Source organism: Aotus nancymaae, unplaced genomic scaffold (genome assembly GCF_030222135.1).
Source record: "Aotus nancymaae isolate 86718 unplaced genomic scaffold, 86718_ANA_hifiasm-v0.15.2.pri h1tg000020l, whole genome shotgun sequence".
Classification (NCBI taxonomy): Eukaryota; Metazoa; Chordata; class Mammalia; order Primates; family Aotidae; genus Aotus; species Aotus nancymaae.
The window spans coordinates 49,708,606-49,734,057 of NW_026988432.1; the positions used below are offsets into that span (position 1 = coordinate 49,708,606).

The 25,452-nt window shown below is 39.1% G+C and overlaps 1 protein-coding gene across 5 annotated transcripts in view; it reads left to right on the forward strand.

Annotated features, from left to right (window-relative positions):
• Positions 1–25,452, forward strand: part of CHST9 (carbohydrate sulfotransferase 9) — a 294,555-nt gene that overhangs the window by 197,958 nt on the left and 71,145 nt on the right. Inside the window, exon 1 of one of the 5 annotated variants that reach the window (XM_064379321.1) lies at positions 5,584–5,649. The exons of the other annotated variants lie outside the window; for them this stretch is intronic. The gene's annotated coding sequence lies outside the window, so the exon portion shown is untranslated. Of the gene's footprint in view, positions 1–5,583; positions 5,650–25,452 lie in introns of those variants that run through there. 5 annotated transcript variants of the gene reach the window in all.

Below are 25,452 nucleotides of genomic sequence, written 5' to 3' on the forward strand. Positions count from 1 at the left end.
CCAAAGGATGTTCTCCCCAAATATCCTTTGGGGCAGCTATCCTCCTTCCTGCCTTGCAGCCTCTCCAACCCGTGGATTTTGGTTTTGTCCTGTATGGAAGCATTGCTACCCTAACTGTGAATCAATGATTATAAAAGCACTGATGAAGAACAGGCCTTTCCTCTCCCTCACATCCTGATTTGTTTTGGGCTGGTTTTGCATTGCTACAAAGGAATACCTGAGGCTGGGTAATGTATAAAGGAAAGCGATCTAATTGGCTCACAGTTCTGCAGGATGTAAGGGAAGCATGATGGCAGTATCTGTTTCTGGTGAGGGCCTCAGAAAACTTACCATCGGGGCAAAAGGCAAAGGGGGAGCTGGGGTATCCCATGGTGAGAGTGGGAGCAAGAGATGGGGAGAGGGATAGGGGAGATCCTACACACTTTTAAACAACCAGATCTCTCAAGAACTCACTCACTATCATGAGGACAGCACCAAGCCATTCATGAGGAATCCCTCCCACAGGCCCCACCTCCAATATTGAGGGTTATCTTTCAACATGAGATTTGGACAGGACAAAGCATCTAAATTATATCATTGTGTCTAAAGCCTTCCAATTAAAAAAAAATGTTGCTGACTTAGAGTCATGTTTACAGGGTATGTTATAAGAGCATAAGTCAAAGAATGAGAGTGTAAGAACGGTGCATAATGAGCTACCCCTTAGGGGTATCACCCAGGCCTGTCCACATCATCTGGGATGGACAGGGCAGGCGCCTAAGCACCACAGGAAGCAAATCATGATGGACTCAGAAACTGGACCAGACCCATAATTCCTGGCCTACAAGATGTGTGAGCAATGAATAAAGAATCTGGCTCTGTCATCTAGATGGGCATTCCATATTAACTATATAATTTAATATTACTGACACTATTAATTTTGTGATTCTTGAACTTTTGGCTCTCCTTAAAAGGGAAACTAAAATTGCTACTGATTTTTTTTGAAAATTCAGCCTAAACTAAATTATTATAGAACTAAAATGTAAATCATTTACATTAAAATACACAATTTTGCTTTACTAATAGAAAGACAGAGCAGAGCAATCTTTCTTTTCAGGTTTGTTATTGTGCTGAAAACTTTTATCCTAGATTTTTCATCTCAATTTAAAGGTGTTAATGAAAGTTTTCTGAAACTGATTTTTGAAAACACTTGCTTATTTTTCACATATCCCAGGCTACAGCTTGAAAAGGAAATCTTGGCCTGACATTTGCAGGCTAAGCTTTTATTAGTTATCAAATGGCTGCATAACAAATTATCTCAACACTTAGCAGCTGAAAACAACAGCCATCTATTATTCCACAGTTTCTGTGTGTCAGGAATCAGCTTAGCTAGGAAGTTTTACCTTGGGGTTTTCCTCAAGGTTGCAGTCATCTTAAGGGTTGCTACCTGCAAGCTCACTCATGTAGCTGCTGGAAGGTCTCACAAGCTCTGCTTCCATCTCAGCCACATGGGCCCCTCTGCAGGGTTGTCTGTGACATGGCCACCAGCTTTCCCTAGAAGTGAGCATTCCAAGAGAGAGGCACCTGAGATGGAAGCCACAATCTTTTTACAAACTAAAATTAGAAGTGATGTCCTGTCACTTTGCTATATACTATTCATTAGAAAAGAATCAATAAATCCAGGCCAGGCACAATGGCTCATGCCTGTAATCCCAGCACTTTTGGGAGGCTGAGACAGGTGAATCACTTGAGGTTGGGAGTTTGATACCAGCCTAGGCAACATGGTGAAATGCCATCTCTACTAAAAATATGCAAATTAGCTGGGCATGGTGATGTCCGCCTGTAATCCCAGCTACTCAGGAGGCTGAGGCAGAGAATTGCTTGAACCCAGGGGGCGAAAGTTGCAGTGAGCCGAGATTTTACCGCTGTACTCCACCTGGGCAACAGAGCGAGACCCTGTCCGCCCCCCCCCAAAAAAACTAAATCAATAAATCCAGCCCACACTCAAGTGAATACACAAGGGCATGAATAACAGGAGGTACAGACCACTGAGAGTCATTTGAGAGGCTATCTAACAAAAATGTTATCAGAAATCAAAAGAGAGAAGGCATTGAGAAAAGGTACTGAGAAAGTCGCTCTCTCTGGCTCTGTCTCCCTGTGTCTCTTTGTCTTTCTCTCTGTTACACACACGCAACACAGAGTAAGCATTTGGCTGATCATTACTATTATGAATTAGGTCACTTTAGTCCTCAGAAAAATTATAAGAGAAAATAAAAATGAAAAACACATTTCTAGCATTATCTTTTAAATATATACATTGATGTATAAAATCTTTCTGAAATCTAGTGTTAGGAACTGAGTTGTGTGATCCCAGAATGTATATGTTGAATTCCTAACCCCTTGCACCTCAGAATGTGACTATACTTGGAGATAAGGCTTATAAAGAGATATTTATGTTAAGATGAGACCTTGAGAGTGGGCCTTCATCCATTCTGACAGTCATCCTTATAAGAGGCAATTTGGACACAAAGAGAGACATCAAACATGCTGGGGCAGAGAGGAAAGACCATGTGAAGACAAGGGGAGAAGAGAAAGAGGGCCATTCTCCAGACAAGGAGAGAGGCCCCAGAATGAAATGTGCCCTGCCGACACCTTGCCCTTGGACTTCTAACCTCCAGAACCATGAGGAATACATCTCTGTTTAAGCCCGCAGTCCAGCATTTTGTTATGACAGCCCTAGCAAACTAATACAACTAGTTGTTTTATGATCAGAATCTCTCTGTGCAATCTCAGTTCAGAGCTTCCAAATGGCTGGATTCAGAACAAAGTAAATGTTCTTTGCTTTTAGTTTCCTCCACGTAGTTATAACTCTTTCATTTTTAGGATTGTGTGTAATTTTCTAAAAAAAAAAAAAACAGTTAAATTGAATATAGTCTTTCTGGTTTTCTTTCTTTAGTTGTCTTTCTTTTTACTCATTTATCATATTGTTTCCTCATTTATCTTAAGATAATATTAAACTGCCTTTACAGTGTCTTAGTAGCAATACTTGTGGCTTGACAGAAATCTTGGCTCTAGGTTGGTAACATAAAAATTCACAGATAAAGAAGATTTCTTGGATTCTTTCGTTATTCTTTATGAGACAGTCATCAACATTAGTTTACTAATACCACTTTAAAACCACTTCATTTCTGGACCTAAAAGTTCTGATTTTTTTCCAGGTAATAAAATTTAAGGTTTAAATTCTCTTTAATTTCTGTGATTCTTCCATTCTGTTTTTTTTTTAAAAAAGCTTATGGTACCCAAGTATTTTTACTATGAAGTGGAAATATTTTGGGTTGAGACAGATTTAACACCTGTAGTGCTAAGCAAGATTAACCATGGAGAGCTCTATGTGGATAGTGTGAGACTGGAATCCTCTAGAATTTACGAGAGACTGTTTAAACCATCAGGTGTCCCTCCCACTCCTTCCTATTGGTTGCCATCGACAGCAACATGGGGAGAGGAGGGTGGTGATTATCATTCCTAGTAGACGAATGTTCTTAATGAGTAGTTTGAAGTTATGAGATGTGTTTAAGTATTTGAGCTGCATTTAAGGTGTCTGCCTGCAAATTATAAGGAAATGAAAACTTCAACTAAACAAAAGAACCTGCAAATGAATACTTACTGAAACTTGACTTACAGTGTATTTACAAGGTATATAAGTAAAACTTTCTACTTTAAATTCAAGCACAATTATTTCTCTTCTTGTTCTTTTTATTGAAAACTATTATAGTGGTTTAATGCCATTGCATTGGTCAAGAAAAAAATGCTATTGTTTTTCATTTTTCTGTCCTGTTCTCCTTTTCTAGTATTAATGCATCATGTGAAATGTTAAACAGGCCACTTTACCAATACCAAATGTAAGGTCTGATATCAAGGTGCACAAAATCACATTCCTTTAAAAAAATTTTTTTCAAAGCAATCCTACCTTCAATTCTGTCTTTTTAAGGCTGATTAAGGTCCACTAAACAAGGGATAGTGATTGAAGTACACCTTTGAAGTGAATTTGTTTACACTCTATCAATCAACCAACTAAGTAAAGCTAGTCTGTATTCATTTATTTATTCATCACCTATTTAATAAGCTTCTACTTGGCATCAGGAACTGTGCCAGGCTCAGGAGCTTCAATGGTAAATAAGAGAGAGTCAGTTCCCACCCTCAATGATTATAAAATCCTTTAAAGGAAAACATAACACTTTTCTTTTTCTCAAACTTTCTATGCCTGAGGTCTCACTAGCATCTGTTTCCAGAAAGGATGCAGTGTGATCCGTGCTTCATATCACTCGCTTCTAATTCAGAGCAAGGGGTGGAGGTGTCTGGTGGTAGAGTCTCATGTTCCTGTGCCCTGTCTTTGTGGATTCTGAGAAAGTGAGAATCTGGGATGTGTGGGCTCAGCTTCAACGGTGGGGTCCCCAAACATAAGAACAGCATGGGATATGAACAGGAAAATAAATGACAAATAACAACATCAATTTATCCTTTTTTCACCAGATCATTCCATCACCACACAAACATGCCATTCTTCCTCCCATCCTCAATATTCTCTTCTAACGCTACTTACCCTCACAACTGCCCACCAACCTGCCTCTTGCAGAAATGTTCTTCAAACATTGCTCTTCTCCATTCCTCCTCAAAGCCCTTCCACAGGGACTTTCACTTCCATCACTTTACAAAACTGCTCTGGGTCTTCAATGAACACCCTATTCCTAGACCCAGCGGTCAAGCCTTAGTCCTTATCTTCATCAGACCCATCAGAAACCTTTAACACAGTTGATTACTCCCTTCTCCTCAGAAAACTGTCTTCACTTGGCATCTAAGTCACCTCCACCTCCTGCTTTCACTGGCAGGTGCTTCTGAGTTTCCTTGCTGCTTCCTCCTGTTTCCCTACTTTTCTAACATGGAGGTAGCCCAATGCTGTTTTGTCCTCCTCCCTTCTTACAACGTGGTAACCTCATCTAGTCTCATGCTGTTAATCATCAAATTCATATCCAACCGCATATTTGGCATTTATTATTAAAAGTCTAAGAAGCATAATATGTCCAAACTAAATATGTTTTTGGTTTTCTTCCCGTGAGTCCACAGTCTTCCACATGGCCATTGATGGCAATTTCATCCTTCCTTACAGCTGTTTGAGCAATAAGACTTGGAATCATCTTTGATTCCTTTCTTTCTCTTTCATCCCATAGAGAATTAAAAGGACTCCACTTTCAAAATGTCAAGCGCCACTTGTCCACAGTATCACTGCTACTACCCTAGTCTAAGCCCCCATCATCTCTTGTTTGGATTATGCCATAGCCTCTTTTTTCCCTCTTGTCATATACTCTTTCTTTCCCTCTTGTCATATACTCACCACCATCAAATCCCAACAGATATGTTTAAGTGGTCATTTTAATATTTAAGTAGGTTCAGAGACTGCATAGGTCCCCCATTTCACACAATCTTACAAATCCCTATCCCCATGCTGCCAGAACTCAGCCCCAAGTTTCTCTCTGACCTTATTACCTTCTCCTCCCTTCTTTTCTCACTCAATTCCAGCCACACTGGGGAGGCAGCAAGCATACTGAAGAAAAATAAGATAGGCCTGAAGAGCAGAAGGAGGAAGGGAAAGGAAGAATAAAAGAAAACTGTGAAAAGGTAACAAGGCAAGGAACATGGGATTGCAATGGACTAGAACTTTCTTTTCCTCAATAAATTTGTGTTCCTTTATTAAACACACTTTTCAATCACTGATAATGAGCAAGATACTAGACAGATTCTGCAGGATGCATGAAGAATGAAACACAAAGGAATGAGGTACACATAGTCTTGCAGGGAAGACACAGCATACACCTAAATTACTACAGCATGCTAGAGAAAGTGAGGCATGATATGAAACATACAGATCAAATGCTAAGGCCATTAATTAATAGATGGAGAGATTTAAGGCTCACTACCAAAAAGCCATTGACTACAGATTATTTTTGGATGTGAAACATATATAACTTTTAAAGCAAAATAGTTTTGGGAGCATAACATACTTATAAAAAAGTGAATCCTAACAACCCAATAAATTTTCATTCATGTAACCAGCATGCAGATCAAGCAACAAAGAATTACTTGCACCCCAAAATCCCTCCAGCCTTCTTCCAGTCACTAACACTCAGCTCCATGCCATTAGCCTTTTAAAATGGCTTTATTGAAGTGTAATTAATATACAATAAATTGCACATATTGAAAGAAATAGTTTCCTAGTGTCCCTTTTGACTCTTCCCTACCACCCCAATCACTGATCTGCTGTCTGTCATAATAGGTCATTTTACATTTTCTAGAGTTTTATATAAATTGAATCATACAATATGTATCCATTTCCATTTGGCTTCTTTAACACTGCATAATTATTGTGAGAATCATAAAGGTTGTGGCATGTATCAATAGATCACTCTTTTTTGTTGCTGGGTAGCTTTCCATTGTGTTGAATATATCAGAATGAGTTTATCCATTCACCTGTTGATGAACCTTTTTCTTTATTTTAAAATTTTATTTATTTACTTATTTATTTTTGAGACTGAGTCTCACTTTGTCTCCCAGGCTGGAGTGCAGTGGCACAATCTCGGCTCACTCCTACCTGGGTTCAAGCAATTCTTGTGCCTTGGCCTCCCAAGTAGCTAGGATTACAGATGCCTGCCACCACGCCTGACTAACTATTGTATTTTTAGTAGAGACAGGGTTGCCATATTAACCAGACTGGTCTCGAACTCCTGGCCTCAAGCAATCCAGAAGTGCTGGGATTACAGGCATGAACCACCACAGTTTGATTAATAATGTTTTTCAAGTCTACTATAGCTTTGATAAGTATCTGCCTACTTGTTCTGTTCTTTATTGGAAGAGAGGTATTGAGTTCTCTGACAACAATTATGGGTTTGACTATTTTTCCTTGGTGGCCTATCAGTTTTTGTGTCATGTATTTTGAACCTCTATTTTTAGGGACATAAATACTTAGCATTGTTTTATCCTCATGACTTATTGACCCTTTATTGTTATAATATGACCTTCTTTATACCTGGTAATATTCTTTGCTTTGAATGTTACTTTGCCTGGCTCAATATAGAACCCTAGCTTTCTTTTGACTGGTGTTATGATGTGTATCTTTTTTCAAACTTTTATTTCTGTCTTTATATTTGAAGTGCCCTTTTAAAGGCAGAATATTGTTGTGCTATGCTTTTATTATCCAATAAACATAAATACCTTTTAATTGACATGTTTGCACCATTTATATTTAATGTGATTATTGATATGGTTAATTTAAACACTATCTCCTTACCATTTGTTTTCTATTTGTTTCATATCTTCTTTGTTCCCTTGCTCCCTTTGTCAGACTTCTTGTTGGGTTGGATTAATTGATTTTTTAATTATTCAATTTTATTTCTTTTGTTTGGTTATTTGCTGTAACTCTTTGTGGGTTTTTTTTTTTTTTTTTTGGTCATTCTTATAGAGTAAATATGCACCATTAACTTTAGCAGTCTACTTTAAGTTATATCATTTTAGTCCATTGTGTCTACTATAACAAAATGTCATAAGTTGGGTATCTTATAAACAATAGAATTAATTTATCATAGTTCTAGAGGATGGGAAGTCCAATATCAGGTTGAGCATGATCAGGTTCTAGTGAAAGCCCTTATCCAAGTTGCAGACTGCCAGTTTCTCTCTGGGTCCTCACATGGTGGAAAGGGCAAGGAAGCTCTCTGAAGTCTCTTTTATAAGCGCACGAATCCATTCATTAGGGCTCTGTCCTCATAACCTAATCATCTCCCAAAAGACCCCACTTCCTAATACCATCACCTTTGGGGTTAGGTTTCAACATATGAGTTTGCAGGTGATGGGGGAACACATTCAGACCATAGCAGATATTGTACCACTGGATACATAATATAAAAGCTTTATGATACTTCCATTTCCCCCACCCCCTGTTGGTGTCATGTATTTTACTTTTATATGCCATATATCCCACAACATATTATTATTATTATTGCTTAGTCAGTTGTCTTTTGAAAGGTTTAAATAACTTTTTTTCAGTTTTTTATGTTTACTGTCTTAGTCAATTTCATGTTGCTATAACAGAATACCTGAGATTGTGTTATTTATAAAGAAAAACTATTTATTTGGCATATGATTCTGCAGGCTGGGGACTTCACGCACATGACACTGGTTTCTAACAAGGGCTTTAGTGCTGCAAACCATGGCAGAGAGGTCAAAGGGGAAGCAGACACATGCAGAGAGTCAAAACCTAAAAGATGTCTTGGTTATATGACAACCTACTCTCCCTAGAATTAATTCATTCCCTCAAGAACCAATTCAATCTTACTGGAGCTAGAACTAACTTATTGTCATGAGAATAGCACCAAGCCATTCTTGAGGGATCTGCCCCCATGACCCAAACACCTCCCACAGGGCCCCATTTCCCACCACTGACACGTTGGCTATCAAATGTCAATACAAATTTTGATGGGGACAAGCAAATCATATCCAAACCACAGCATTTACCCATATAGCTAATATTTCTACTGCTTTTTATACCTTTGTATAAACACAGTTTTCATCCAGTATCAATTTCCTTCTGCCTAAAGAAATCTTTTTATTTTTCTGTAAATTATTTCAACTTTTATATGCCCCAAAACATCTTTATTTAACTTTTACTTTTAAAAGATATTTTTGCTGGATATAAAATTCTAGGTTGACAAGTGGTCTTCTTTCAGTACTATAGAACTGTTACTTAAAGGTCTTTTACCTGCACTGTTTCCAACAAGAAATCCTGCCATCTTTAATTTTGTTCGTCAGTATAAAACATGTCTTTTGTTCCTCTGACTGTTTATAAGATTTTCCTTTTTGTTTCAATTTTGAGGAATTTGATTGTGATGTGCATTGATGTAGTTTTCTTCAGATTTTCTGTGGTTGAGGTTTCCTGAACTTCTTAGATCTCTGAACTTACAGTTTTTATCAGAAGTATGAAATTTTGAGCTATTATTTTTCAGATTTTCATATCTTTCTCTCCTCATTTCAGGTATTTCAATTATAAAATATTAGGCTGGTTAAAGTTGTCTGACAGATCACTAATTCTCTTTTCTTCTTTTGTATCTTTTTTCTGTATTTTTGTTTTGGATAATTTCTATTGCCATGCCTTAAATTTCACTAATCTTATCTAGTATAATTTTTTGTCCCAGATATTCTAGTTTTTATCTCTAACAGTTTAATTTATGTCTTTTTTGTGTTTTCCATGTCTCTACTTAACTTTTTGGCCATACAGAATATACTTATAACTGAACATAGTTGTAACTCTTTAAAATATCCTTGTCGGCTAATTCTCACCTCTGTGTAATTTCTGTTTACGTTTGGTTGATTTATTTATTTTCCTTATTATTGGTCTTGCTTTCCTGCTTTTTTACAAACCTTGTAACCTTTGATTGAATACCAGACATTGTTAATTTTATCCTGTTTTATGTTGGATGTTTTTGTATTCCTAGAAATTTTCTCAAGACTTATACCAGTATGTAGTTTAATTACTTGGAAACAGTTTGATAATTTTGGTTCTTGTTTTTATGATTTAGATGGATCTAAAGCAGTGACCAGTCTAGGACTAATTAATATTAACACTGAGGCAGGACCTTCTTGAACATTGGGAAGATTTTTGCATCTACTCAATGCCCTAAAAATTATAACTTTTCCAGTTTAGTTGGTAGGAATACAACTAAACTGTTCCCAGCCTTGTGTAAGTGCCAGGCACTGTGCCCTCTAATCCTTTCTAATCCAGGTTCTTTCCCTGCCTTGGGTCATTATGACATATGTATGTACTCATCAGAAATTGCTGAATACCCAGTGGGGAGCTTCAGCAGATGTTCAGCATTCTCTCTTTGAACTGCATGCACCTTTCTGGTTCTTTGTCTTGAGAACTCTAGACACATTGTTCATGGATTCTCATATTCGTCCCTTAAACTTAAAGAGTTTTCTGGGCTCTATTGCAGTTTTCTCTCCTTATGTTACAACCTGAGAACTCAAGTTGGTAAACTGAGACAATCACATGGCTTGTCTTGCTTGTTTACTATCTCTCAGAAATTATTGTTCACCTTTTCCTGCTGTTCAATGTCATGCAAACTGTAGTTAATTCTATTTTGTCTTAATTTATTTGTTTGGTTTGTTGCTTTTGGCAAGAGAATAAATTTGGCCCCAGTTACTCCATCTTGATCAGAAGCAAAAGTCTATTTGCAACATAGATTTATTTTGACTGGATTAGAATATTGTATAAATTGAATAGTGTCTGTCTTCTTTTGCTTAATCATATGTTTATGAAATTCATCCATGTTGTTGCATGTAGTTGTAGATCATTCATTCTTTTTGCTGTGTGGCTTTCTCTTATGTTGATGTACCACATATATTTATCTATTTTACTCTAGCTGGATCTTTGGGTTGTTTCCAGTTTGGATCTCTTATAAACAATATTAAATAAATATGTTTTGGTGAACATGTGCATGCATGTCTTTCTGGTAGGTGTAGAACTAAAAGTGGAACTTCTGGGTCTGGGATAGGCATATGCTTGGCTTTGGTTGATACTGATTGCTGAAAAGTTTTCCAAAATAGTTATGCAAATTATATTCCTCCATCAGTGTATGGGAGTTTCTTTTCATCTGTACTCTTACTGACACTTGGCATTGTGTACTTTTGCATCTTAGCTATACTGATGAGTATGTACAGTATAGACTTTTTCTTTTCCTCATGAGTAATGAAGGAGTGAGTAGCTTTTCAATTTTTTTTTGATAATTTTGTAATCCTCTTTTATGAAGATCCTTTTCAAATTCTTTGCCATTTTTCTGAGAGATTGACTTTGCCTTACTGATTTATGGGAGTTATTTATATATTCTTTTGTCAGATACATGTATTATAATATCTTATTCTTATTGGTAAATTTTCCTTTTATTCTATTAATGGTGTCTTTGGATAATAAAAAAAAAAAATCTTAATTTTAATGTAGTCGACCTTACCAGATTTTTCCCTTATTGTTAGTTCCTTTGTACCCTGTTTGAGAAAGTGTTGCCGACTCCAAATTTATGAAGATATTGCCCTTTGTTTTTTTCTAAAAGCATTATTGTTTGCCTATCTCAAATAGTTCTACCTTCTATCCAAAATCAATTTTTGTTTGGGAAGTGAGAGTTAAGATAGAAATAACTAGTTGGTCCAGCATAATTAATTGAAAAGACCATCCCTTTTGAGTTAGAACATTTTGAGCATTGATTATGCTTCAGGCACTAGGCAAGTTGATATTTCATTTTATCCTCATAAAATCCCTATAAGTGTTTTCCCATTTTATAAATTGGAAAAGTTACAATTAAACGAGTTAAATTAATTTCCATAGCTCATGGCTAGTCAGGTGTAACTTTGGGTTTTGAGCTTAGGTCTTGACTCCAACCTCGCCTAAGGTTATCTTAAGTCAATGTCAGCAAAAAGGATACATTTTTATTTTCGAGGTGAAAAAACAAGCTTGTAAAGGGGTTAGAAACCACTGGGAATGTGGGAGTGAAGAGGGGTTGACCCTAGAAAAGAACAGGGCGTTGAACAGTTTCTTGAATATAGCAAGACTCACTAACAGTTTACTGAATTGCAGAAGTTATCCACTTTTGAATAACTGCAAAGCTTTGTTACCTACTCATGGGGCACTTATAACTTTTATATATAAAACTTAGTGATTTGTTCCTTGTGTAGTTGCCTGTGGCAGTGGTTTTCAAAGTGGGTTCCTCAGATCAATAATATCAGCATTACCTAAACTTCTTAGAAATGCAAATTCTTGTCCCCTTCCTAAGACTTACTAAATAAGAAATTCTGAGGATGGGACTATATTAGGCCATTCTTGCATTTGCTATAAAGAAATACTTCAGGTGGGCTAATTTAGAAACAGAAGAGATTTAATTGACCCATAGTTCTCTAGTCTATACACGAAGCTGGCATCTGCTTGACTTCTGGGGAGGCTTCAGTGAGCTCATATTCATGGCAGAAGGCAAAGAAGGAGCAGGCATGTTACATGGCAGAAGCAGGAACAAGAGGGACAGAGAGTTGGGGGAGAAATGCCACACGCTTAAACAACCAGATCTCATGAGAACTCACTGTGGCAAGGACAGCACGAAGCCATGAGGGGATCCAACCCCATGATCCAAATTCCTCCCAACAGGCCACCTCTCCAACACTGGGGATTGCATTTTAACATTAGATTTGGTGGAGACATTCAAGTTATCGGGGACCCAGAAAACTGTTTTAATAAGTTGTGCAGAGCATTTTGATCTCCTTTAAATTTGAAACACACTGGTCTAGGGCCTATACTTTCTCCAATCATACTCTCTACAGAGGGTTCCCCTAACCTCCTGTGCTTGGTTGTACAACCAGTGATTGCTTATTGACAGTGCCTCTTCCTGGACTCCCGCTATGATTCTTAGCCTGCCTGGCTAATACTTGCACAGAGGTCAGATTCTCCCTCTCCTTACACAGATGCTCACACACGTAGAGGTCTGGATTCAGTCCCTCAGTCCTTCTTCTTGTCACATCACTTTGTAATTGTCTATCTGCTTGTCTATATCTGCCACAAAACCATGAGGAGCTTAAGGCAAGGGCCATTGAATTCCCAGAGTATGGCATATAGTAGGTGTTCAATATAATTTTTTGAATAAATGTATTTTATTCAATTTTATTATTGAGGAATTATCATGTGAGAAAGGAATGACTTAATAGTTGAATAAATGAATAAATACTTGAAGGACCATCATGTGGAGTCATGGAACAAGATGTAGTGAACAGAGACTTCAAGGAGGCTAGAAACACAGAGATACCTGTTGCCTCAGATGTTCGAGGAAAGACTGGAAAATCTTTACTGTATAACCCTTCATCCCCACAGCTTCTAAATTGTGAACTCCTTGAAGCCAGCAATAGTATCCCATTCATTGTGTATCTCCAATCCCCAGTAGGGTCTGAAACAGTGCCTGACGCACAATGAATTTACTGTAAGTGAGGCTGAATGAACTAAAAGATTCCTTAGTGACATATGTTGAGTTTTTGTTGCTACTGTTTTGTTTGCTTGACTGTTTTTCCTAGAGAAACAGCTCAGTTCTAGATCACTCAATTGGCAAAGTTTGAGTATTCTTCGGGGCACTTGCAAAGCAGAGGCGAAAAAAAAAAGTAAGAGAAGTTTAGTTTAATCAATTTATCCAGAATTTTGTAATCAGGACTGTTTTAAGAAACTGTTTTAACTACAACATACATACGTGTTTCGTGTTTCAGTTTGTTCCCTTCTTAATTACTTGTGGATGAAAGGATGAGGAAGTAGAAAGTATATCGCTGTCATCTTTTCAGTGTTGAGGGACTCTGAATTCAGCCTCTGGACAGAGGCTAGATCATGGGTCTTTTTACTCTGGAGAATTTTGTAGTTTATCTTAAAGGCAGCTGTAAGCCACTAAATGACGTTAAGGAGGGAAAATAACATAATAGATTTGCTTTTCTAAAGGTCATTCTGACTGCTGTGTGGAGGATTTATTGGGAAGTGGGAAAGGGAGGATGGGAGACTGTGATACAGAAGACCAGTTAGAAGAAATATTGCAGCTGATAGAGAGAGTTGATAAGAACTTCAACTAGGGCAATGACAGCATGGAGGAAAATGGACTGGTTTCAACTTAGTAAGTTGACTCAACCCACTAAATTTGCTGACAAAGATAGGGAACTTGTCAGAAATGATTACAGTTAGCTTTCAATTTAATAGTAATAATTAAATTGCCAGGCCTCCGCTTCTGGATTATGTAATGGAAGTCTTTGTTAACTACAAAGCACTGTACACATGCAAAGTGGGATAATTACCCACAGAAATCATACCTCCAAAGTCCATGTGCCAGAGGCAAGCTCTGAGGGTTGGAAAATGAGTTCATGTTTATTGGCGATCAACAGCAGGATTGCACATGTATTCCTGAACAATGAACTTACTGTTCATTCTCAAGTGCTCATTACAATGGAAATTAGTAACACTTGAATGAGTGACGCAGCTCTGTTTTGAACATGCCACTTAGCAAATACTTGCTGCAGCTAAGGAAGTCAAGAATTCACACACTGATGGATGCTAGACATGAGTGGCTATTTTTTGTGAATGGAATAAAGATGGGTACCTCACCCTGAAGAGTAAGCATCATGTCTACATCAGTTAGGAGCAAGATTTTTTATAACTTGGTATTTAGGTGTGAAGAACTTTGTCTGGTTATACAAATTTATGGTTTTTGGCCTTGTAGAAAGAAACCCTTGGCTCTTTCTTACCAATATCTTTTTAAACCAAAAGCCTTTATTTAACATGTAAAATTGAGTCTGTAACCAATTATAATTTCCCAATCTACTTCTTAAGTTGAGAAACTAGAAAAAAAATGCAATAATCCAACTCTGCTATTAGAAAATGAATATAAGAAAAAGGAGCCTCCTGTGGTCCATCAACATCCTAAAACTCTCCTTACGTATCTAATGATCATTTCTATATAGATAATTATTGATCAGCATTTTGAAGAAAAACTGAAGAAGTGAAAAAAAGTGCATATATTCTTTAAGATCACTTCACTTTTACATATTCTTCGTGCACTGGGATTTAGAACCTAGCGTATTTCGGCTTCATTTTGGCCGATGGGTTGCTAGGAAATCATCCTGTAGCCTCTTTCATACCTCTTTGCTCATTTTCTGCCCTTGGTAAAATATTCATTATGAACTGTTATAAATTATAAAACCTTTTTCTTCCCCAAGAAAAGTGTGGACTTTCTTTTTTAACAGATTTAGCACTGATAGGACTGCTTGCCTTAGGCAGCACTACCAGTAATTGAATCTGCATGCTGAAGTGGTAAACCCTAAGAATTTTTAGAGGAAGGAAACCTGACATATAAAATAGAGTAAAGGCAGGCTGATAGAGAATGGAAAATTCAGTGTTGTGTAACTTCCTGATTCCAGTGTGTGAATTGTTGAATAATTGAGCATTATAGCATGTATTGAACATTAATTCTATCAAAGTTTCCAGAGTAAAGAATACATTAGTAGCCTATTCATCTCTCTGGCCTCCAATTTATGTTTGGTATATAATCATTGCCATTATTATCCTCATTCATGGGTCAATTTTATTATATAGTTGGATTAAGTACTGATGTCTTACAGTCAACAAGAATATACTGAGAATCTGTTATACTTCTAGGCACTAGGGAGTGTAATAATTTATTACATTCTTCCCTTAAAGGAGCTCACAGTCTTCTTTGGAAGAAAGATGAGTAAGTATATAACCATAGCAAAGCATCCTAACTCTATAGTGAAGGGTTATATAGAAGCACAGAGGAGACACACCTAAGCTTAATAGGTAGAGCAGTTAGGGAAACAGAGAAGGCTTCCTGGAGGAAGGAGTATCTGTTCTATCTTGATGAATTCTGGGATATAGGTTAACAGTGGTGAAAGTAGATCCAAGTTCTTGAAATTGGAAAATACGTGTCAAAAGTCATTAAAAAATATTGAGACCTAGAATTTCTACTTTATGAATCTTAAGTTTAAAAACAATCTGAAACACAGAAAAAATACATTTAAGAATGTTAATAGTAGTGTAGTAACAATTTGTGTAGTAACTGGAAACCAGCAATTGAGGTATTTTTAAGGAAGTTACAGTTTATCAACTCAGTGGTCTAGAGGGCAGACACACATGATTTTTGCTAGGAATTTATCATAGGAATTGGTAGTCTATTCCACGAATATTTCTTGAGCAGTTTATGCCAAGTACTGATCTGGTCTCTGTGTACAAGAAGTCAAATAGACATGGCTCCTACTTGAAGGAGCTTGTGGTAAAATGAGAAATATAAACAATTCAATTAACTCTTAGAGGAAGAAGAGACGGATTCTAGTGGCAGAAACATGTCATTAGAATGCTGATGGGGCCTTTGTAAATCAAATCAGCAAAACATGGGGAGCTAGCAAAAGAAGATGGGGCAGAACATGAGTTTTGAATGATAAGAGGAAAGAAATAAATGGAAATAAAGGGAATTTCTTATTTTACGTTATGTGGGAAACAAAAGCAGACTATAACATTGGATCTGCACTTTGTCCACAACTATGCAAAACCAAATATAGTTTTTTCTCATATATGCATAGAAAGAAAAGAAAGTGAAGAAATAAACTAATGTTCATAGTGATTGTCTTATGGGTGATATTTTTCTCACTTCTCCTTTTTGGCCTTCCCCAAATATTCTATTATAAACATTATTATTTGTATAATGAAAGAAAGATGCACGGGATTGCCAGCAGGAAGATAAAAGGCACAAAGTGTTCACATTTTATAAGAGAACTATTTATACTCAAACTCACAACAAAATAGGATGGCATATTTCCAAAAGGCAATAGCACAGGGTAACATGCCCAAGGATAAAAGCCCCTTCTGTGACCCGACATACTTGCCACAATCCTAAAAAAAAGAAAAGCAAACAACAAAAACCACAGATACAGGCCATGTCACATAAGTCACCTAGAAAATTCTTATTGGCTATGGTCGTGACTCTCCCTTGGGTTTGTCCCTTTGTAGGGAACCCACCCTGCTCAGCTCTGAGTCGGCACTGAGTTGGCCATTCACTCAATGCATTAGTGCCTTGAATTTGCATAACACTTTGAAATTTATGAGGCATTTTCGTAATGTTTACTTTTATTTTATTTTCCCCACAGCCCTATGAGGTAGGGAAGACTGATATTATTTGTTCTCATTTTACAGTTGAAGAAACTAAGACTTAGATGAAGTTTCTTCCCTCTGGTTACAAGGCTGGCAAATGTTAGAAGCAACATTGGAAGTCAGATGTTTTTCTGCACGTGTGTTTATTCCTCTGCATCACAAAACTCACATGATAGGCGCTTCTGTCTTCAGCTAACAAAAACAGACAAATATCTGTGAGAGCAGAAGATATGTCTTATTTTTCATCTAAGTGGGTTCAAGTGGCTAGGAGAGTTCTGCACAGGAGAGACGCTCCATACATTTGTCGGGGGTGGCAGTGAATGAAAAGATTCTCAATACTCTGATTTAAAATTTAATACACATACAGGTCCTAAATACAGCATCTAAATCGATATCATCATTGTCCTTAGGAATCTACTCTGAAAAGCAGCACATACACACACACACACACACACGCACACACACACACACACGGGAAAAAAAGAAAAGAAACGGGTTAGTTGGGAAAAGTAAAAAGAAAATTTTTGAGACAAAGAGATTTCTAATGAAATAGAACAATCTATTATGAATTTCTGTTTTATTCCAAGCAAAATAAATCAATTTTCCACTTTAAACAAAATTTTACTTTGGGAGAAACAAAACACAGGAAAAGCGCAAATGTCTCTGAGAATCATCAAAGCATGTCTTATTTCTTACACATGCACAAACCTGCTCTCTTTCTGCCTGCATCTAAAAAGGGGACTCATTTAGCATTCACTGATGAACAGAAGAGTATTTCTGTACTCCTGCTAAGCCCATGAAGTTTTTTTTTAACTTATTAAGGTGGTGCACGCATCATGCCCTAGTGACTTCAGCTATATATGCCCTTTGAAAAATTTCTTATGACATGTTGGACACACTGCATATAAATGTCACCACTTGGAATGAGAGTCAGACTTTTGCTCATGGGAACGTTCTCTGCCTGGCCTCAGTGTAATATCCCTGATCTAATGAGAGTAAATGGTTCTCAGTAATTCCCTCTAAGTGTAATAATGCATATTCTTTTTTGGATGTTTATAATATGGTATTGGTAAATAGCTTAGCGATACACACAGGAACAATTCTAATGGATAAGGAAAGAAAATTAAATTGCTATCTGTGTAGCCCTAGACCTTTTAGATTGTTTTCAAAACTCATCACTCCAACAATGATTTCTCCCATATTATTTTTGACTAGCATGGCAGACTTGGCTTTCTACATGTATGGAAGGTATCTTTAAATCCATATTACTTCTTTTTTTTTCTTTTTTTCTTTTTTTTCTTTTTTTACAAATGACCTTTGGAAATGATTTCCAATAGCTGCAGCCAACTTTAAGCTCAAGGCTTGGTAGTGAAAGGTCACTCTACATTTAGACTAAATGCGGATAGATTTGTACTCCCTGCAGCAGGCTATTGCTTTAGGACTTGCTATTGTATTTGACCCAATCTTCTTTCTAACCCAAGCATTTAGACAGCTTCCATCTGGGTTTTGTTTAACCTTCTTTTTTTTCAGCTTCAGTATAAATTAAAAGGCTTTAGATATTGGCAAGTAACTTTTTTTTCTTTAGAGATGCACATTTCTCTTAGAAATCTAAGATCATAGAATAGAGTATGATGTTAAACTTCTCATAAGAATGACTCCATGAATTTTACACAAAGGATGTGCCCAGTCCATAAAAGAGCCGGGCAAGGCACGTGAGACCACTCAGATCCTTCATCTCTCATTCACGTTTTTCCTTCAAATAACATCATTCCTTATAAAAGAGGAAGAAAGAAACAAAATGGAAAACCTTGGACTAGGCAGGCACTCCTTAAAGAAGGATGCAAGGAGATGGAATTTTTTCCTTCTACTAAACTCTGAGGGCCTTCAGATCACAATTGGCACTGTGATGGCCATCTCAGGAGCAAAGCAGTCTCCTGTCCTTTGCTTTCTTTCCTCACTGTGGCCTGATGGCTTCCCACAATTCAATGTGACTTTGTCACATCATGCAGTCTCTACAAATAAGTCACAGGAGTGCTTTCCTTCCTGTCTGGCGAGCGTCCATCCATGGTAGAGAAGGACTTGTAAAGCATTCAAGAGATTCAGTCTCTCTCCATGTCTGAATGGGCTCCAAAAATGCTGAAGATCAGAGTGAAAAAAAGGAACGTCTCCCTCACCTCTTCCCCTCTGGATCCCTGTCTTGCCCAGCTAGAAAGCAAAATCACTTCCTAATGCTGGGCAGTCAGGGACTGGAAGGGACTGTGGACTGGGTGTCAGGAGACCTGACTTCATGTTCAGGTTCTGTGGCCTGGGGCTAAATCACTTGTCCGCCAGGCTTGATCCTTTGTCTGAACAGAATGAGTTAAAAGAATTAATTCTGTAAATTCAGTGAAACAATATCCAGCCTTGGCCACAACTCCTTTTTCTAAATGAGTGTCTTCATATCAGATTCCTAAGGGAGAGAGTCAGATTACTGTAAGTATATCTGATTCCAATTTCAAAGAAGGTGCTGGAATGACTCCATTTGCCCTAAGAATGCACCAGAATAGAACGATTTCTTATACTCAGGTAGCATTTTAAAAATTCTAAGTTGCTTTTGCTTATCCCACTTATTTAGTCCTCCTGTTGAGCGTAGTTTGGAGTACATCGTTGGAGCCCCTCCAAGTGTGCTTTGCTGCTAACAGGCTGGCACTCCCACCCGTGAGGCGATTGCTTGGGTGCAATGGGTCCTTCTTATTCTCCTGGCTCCTCCCTGTGGTGGGGGACACCTCCTGCTCACTGGCCAATAACAGAAGTATGTGGAAATACAAAAGACCAAATCCTTTGCCCCAAGGTGAATAAATTCTGAGATGTATGTAATTTATGCTCTGTAGTGCCCCTCCCTCAAAAATCAGGTGGAACTACAGCAAAGATATAAAATCAACCTAAGTGTCCATCAATGAATGATAAGATTTAAAAAGTTATATAATATATATATGTTCAGCCATTAAAAAGAATAGAATTATGTCCTTTGAAGTAATGTGGATGAAACTGAAGGCCATTATCTTAAGTAAAACAAGTCACACACAGAAAGACAAATACTGCATGTTCTCGCTTCTAAGTGGGAGCTAAGTAATGTGTGCAGATTGACTTAGAGTGTGGAACGATGGACAGTGGAGATTCAGAGTGGTGGGGGCAGTGTGGGGGCGGATGATGAGGTATTATGTAAGGAGTACACTACATTATTTGGGTGATGTATACCCTAAAATCTGACATCACTACTGCACAATGTGTGCATGTAACAAAATTATACTTGTATACTGTACATTTACACGAGTAAAAAGAAAAGTCAGGCTGAGTGTGGCCTCATTCCCCTCCCCTATGTCTCTTCCCCCACCCTCACTGGCTTCTCCTGGAAGCACTTGCTCACTGTATCACTTGCAACTGAAATCTTGGCTCAGGAGAACCTTATCTAACAAAACAGTAGATTTAAACAACAAAGTCAGGGTGGCAGGACACAGTAAGTGTGTTAGCAAAAGGCCCGTGTTTGCAGCTCTGCCGATTAACAGCTCTCTGGCCTGGAGCAAGGTGCCCAGAGCCCCAAGCCTCTCTTTCTTCATTTGTGAAATGAAAATAAGTATGCCTGGGCCAGGCGCAGTGGCTCATGCCTGTAATCCCATCACTCTGGGAGGCCGAGGCAGGTGGATCATTTGAGGTCAGGAGTTCAAGATCAGCCGGGCCAATATGGTAAAATGCCATCCCTACTAAAAATACAAAAAAAAAAAAAAAAACAGGCATGGTGGCATGTGCCTATAATCCCAGCTTCTCAGGAGGCTGAGGCAGGAGAATTGAACTGTCTGAGCCTGGGATGCAAAGGTTGCCATGAGCTGAGATAGGGCCACTGCACTCCAGTCTAGGTGACAGAGTGAGACTGTCTCAAAAACAAAAAAAGAATCAAAGAAAAGAAGTATGCCCACTCTGCCTACTATATGGTTGTTGGGAGACCAGGTGAAATTTCAGGTGATGGAAGTATTTGCAAGCTGCCAAGCACCATGCAAACATAAGGAAACTAATTTTTAAAAATCGGATATAAAGTTATAACCTAAAGCTAAAGTCACTGATAGGGTTTTAGAAGAAACCAATTCAACAGCAGTTATAAGATAGAGAAAACATACTTCACATCTTATTCTCCACTTCCCTCTTCCTTTTTCACATTTTTCATGCTTCTGTCATCCAAAATGTTTGCTATTTAGGACTCCACCTGTGTTGGAACATCTGTGATAGTGAATAAAGTGTTGCATTCACCTCTTTCAGTTACTCGTAGTTTTTCACCCAGTTAAAAATCTTTGCCATGCCTGCCCATGTCCACTGTCCACTCCTGAATACTGCATTTCATCTTATTAGTCCCTTATTTCTTTCATTGCAAATTGCTTTGGATCTTAAAACTGCAGGAAGGAAATAGGCATCTCCCTGAGTTGTTATAGGTCATAGTTCAAATACCATACTTCAGATTGTGTGAGGCTGCCATAAATGGATGGAACACAATAAAATAGAGTTACCAGAATGTATGACCCAGATGGTGGCTTGATTAAAAACATCTCAGTGTGTCCAAAATATCATGGCAGGCATGCACAATTTTTTTCCATGAAGGCCCTACAAGATTCATGATAAGATTTTATTTTTAATGAGGATCTAATTAGAGAGCTCAGCATGAGAGTCTGAACACACGAGCAGTCAGTATAGTTTGGCGCAAAAAAATATTTCTTGAGCCTGTAGGTACCAGGGATAAAAGGGAGAATAGCACATAGCCCCTGGTCAGGGAAACAGATACAAAAACCAGGTCATTAGAATATGATAAGGGCCCGGCATGCTCAGAGTGATGGTACCCATTTCAGGGTTCAAAAAACACTTTCCCTAGCTGGGTGTGGTGGCAGATGCCTGTAATCCCAGCTACTCAGGAGGCTGAGGCAGGAGAATTGCTTGAACCCAAGAGGTGAAGGTTGCAGTGAGCCGAGATCGTGCCATTGCACTCCAGCCTGGGCAACAAGAGCGAAACTCCATCTCAAGAAAGAAAGAAACAAAAAAAAAAACCACTTTCCCATTTAAAGGGGTGTCCAGTCTTTTGACTTCCTTGGGCCACATTGGAAGAAAAAGAATTCTCTTGAGCTACACATAAAATAGACTAACACTAACAATAGCAGATGAGTTTTAAAAAAATGCAAAAAACAAAATCTCATGTTTTAAGAAAGTTTACAATTTTGTGTTGGGCCACATTCAAAGCCGTTCTGACCCACATGCCACCTGCTGGCTGCAGGTTGGACAAGTTTGATCTAAAGCACCACCTTCTCCAGTTTTTATGAGACTACTTGAACCCTGGGGCCTTCTATGCACTGTTCTATACCTTTGCTTCCTTGATGCCTTCTCATCCCTTGGGACTCTTGACTCATTCATTTGTTCATACACACACTTGTTGTGTGCCTAGTTTTGCCAGGTACTACTCTAGACACAAATTTCCACATAGAACAAGACAGAGCCAATCCCAGCTGTCTGATTATAGAGCTTACATTCTAGCAGTTAGAAACAGACCACTGAAAAGGAATTATATAAACTACAGGACTGCAGACTGCAGTAACCACCATAAAGGAAGTACACAGAGTGGTGAGATGAACAATAAGCAGGAGAGGCCTCCTTGAGGTCAGGGAAAGCCTCTCCCAACAGGAGACATTTGAGCTAAGACATGAAAAAAAAGAGAACATGTTCTAGGTAAAGGGAATGTTCACGAGGCTGGAAGAATTTGTTGTAATCAAGTGACCAAAAGGAGGCGAGTGTAGCTGGCGTCAGTGAACGAAGAGCAGGATGGCAGGGGGTGAAGCCAGAGGGTGAAGCTCGGCCGTGCTCTGGGTCGTGGGAAGAAATTGGATTTCATTCTCAGTGCCATGCAACGTTTGAAGCCAAAACCGCATTTTAAAACACACATGATTGAAGGACATCTGAAATCAGAGCCCAGGGCAAGGAAAAGTGCCATCCCCGGGTGAGCCACCCTCAGCTCTCAACTGGATCACTGAGTTGCTCGCCGCCGTGCCCTGCCTCTATCTTTGCCCTCCCAGAGTCCATTCTCAACACAGATCCTTTATCAAGTTAGTGAAATCGGGTTATTTTTTTGCCTCAAATTCTGCCATGCCTCCTTGTACCATTTGGAGGAAAAGCTGGAATCCCCAAGGCCTCAGGCCCCAAACTCTGTCCGTCCCCATCTGCCCCACCACACTGGCTTCCTTGCTGTTCCTAAACACACGGCCATGTTCTCTCCCGCTTTAGGGCTTTTGCACTGCTGCTCCTGCTGCCTGGAACCTTTTTCCCAGGATAGCCACATGGCCAACTCTGTCATCTCCTTCAAGGACTACAGGCCCATGCCACCATACCTGGCTCATTTTTGTGTTTTTAGTGGAGACAGGGTTTCACCATGTTGGCCAGGCTGGTCTCGAACTCCTGACCTCAGGTGATCCTCCCACCTCAGCCTCCCAAAGTGATGGGATTACAGACATAAGCCACGGCACCCAGCCCAATGTAACCATCTTAACGAACATCCCATTCTCCTCCACACCCCTGCCACACCTGCACCACAGCCTCCTTACCCTGCTTTGCTTTTTTTTCCCATAATACTTGTTATCTTCTAACATGTCCTACCATTTACTTACCTATCGTGTCTATTACCTGTTTTCTGTGCCCCCTTTGAGAGTCTGGAATAAGCTCCACCAGGCAGAAATCTTTGTCTGTGGGGAGTTGTGGGAGCTATCCACAGCCATGGGCACTCTGTCCTTCCAGGTCTAGCGTAGGAGTGGATTTCCCTGCCCCCCTGAGTTGGACGTGGCTGTGTGACTTGCTTTGGCCAATAGAAAGGGAGCAGAAGGGGTGCGTGCTGCTGCTGTGGGCAGAGCTCTGCAGCCAGCACATCTGCCATGTCCCTTCCTCCCTCTGACACAGCACCTGCACCTCTCTACACGGAGGGTGTTCCACTGGGCTTGCTCCCTGAGTGATTAATCTGAGCATGATTCTTCTGGCAGCCGTGAAAGGACACAGAGTAGGATAAAGGAACAAATCTTTGCTTTTAAGCCACTGTGACTTGGCAATTGTTTGTTACTGCAACACAACCTAGTGTATTCTGACTGTGTCTCATTTGTTCAGGGATGCCTCCTGACTACGACGACAATGCCAGGTGCACAGCATGTGCTCAATAAGTGTGTGTTGAGTGAATTTCTCTGTCTTTATCCTTAAATTTTTACAAAGGATAATTTAAATGTAAATGTATTAAAGTTGTCACCAATATCTGGATACAAGCTTTATTCCGTTGAGTGGTTCTATGATTCACCTGGTCAACAATCAACATTAAGTACCTACTAGGCAAGTTAGGTCTTTCTTAGGGCCCCAGAGGAATAAGCCACTGTGTCTACCTTAACATTGTTTGCAATCTAGTTGCAGAAATAGAAGATGTGTTCAAAATCACCTGTACTACTGTGTAGTAGTGGGTGATACATCCTAAAACTGACCTGAGAGTTCAGGGGTGGAAGCCGCTAATGCAGATGAGGCTGATGAGGGAGGGGGATAGGAGGCTACCTGAGCTGGGCCTTGAGGACACAGACAAGCAAAAATAGAGCTAGGAAAAGAGGATTTTTGCCAGAAGGAACAACATTCAATCACACACAAGCAGGAATAGATCTTGGAACATTAGAAGGTAACATATACCACCATGAGTGGAGGCCAGATTTCTTCGACTGCGATGCTGGATGTCTATGTGCTGGCTCCATGACTGTACACGAGTCAGTTAACTTCTCCACGCTTCAGTTTCCTTATTTGTAAGGTGGCAATTATGATGATAGGACCTACCTTAGCCAGGCACAGTGGCTCACGCCTATAATCCCAGCATTTCAGGAGGCCGAGGCAGGAGGATCAGTTGGGCCCAGAAGCCCAAGACCTGCCTGGGCAACATGGTGAAACCCTATCTCTACAAAAAAATACAAAATTAGCCAGACATGGTGGCATGCACCTGTAATCCCAGCTACTTGGTAGACTGAAGGGGGAGAATTGCTTTAGCCCGTGAGACAGAGGTTGCAGTGAGCCCAGATTGTGCCACTGCACTCCAGCTTGGCTGAGAAAGTGAGACCCTGTCTCAAAAATAATGATAATAATCATAATAGTACCTACCTCAAAGGGTTATTGTGGAGACTAAATGAATCAATGCATACAGCACTTAGAACTGTACCTGGCAGATAGGAAGTGTTCATTTAGAAAGAAGAGTTGAGAATTAAGCAGAGCTCAGATTTTGCAAGATCTTGAATCTGAAATAAAGCAGTCTACTGTTTCATTCTATAAGTAAAACTATTTTCCATTAGCAGCTCAAAGATTTTGGTCAGAAATCTGTATTTTAGAAGCTTAACCTCACAGCAGGGTGAGTCTTGGTTGAAAGCGGGAGACACTAGAGGCAGAGCCACTGGCTTAGAGGCAGACATGAAAATCATACTGTGGGCAATTTTAAGCACACACAATGGCCATGGCCAAGGAAGAGAGACATGCTGGAGACACCCCGGAGAAGGTGCTGTGTATCTACCAATGGGTCATGCAGGAAAGAAAAGAAAGAAGAAAATGGCCCCAAAATGTCAGGGTCTGGATGACTAAGAAATATAATGATAACACTGACCAAAACGGCAAAGACCAGAGGGGAACAGATTTTAAGGGAAAGACAA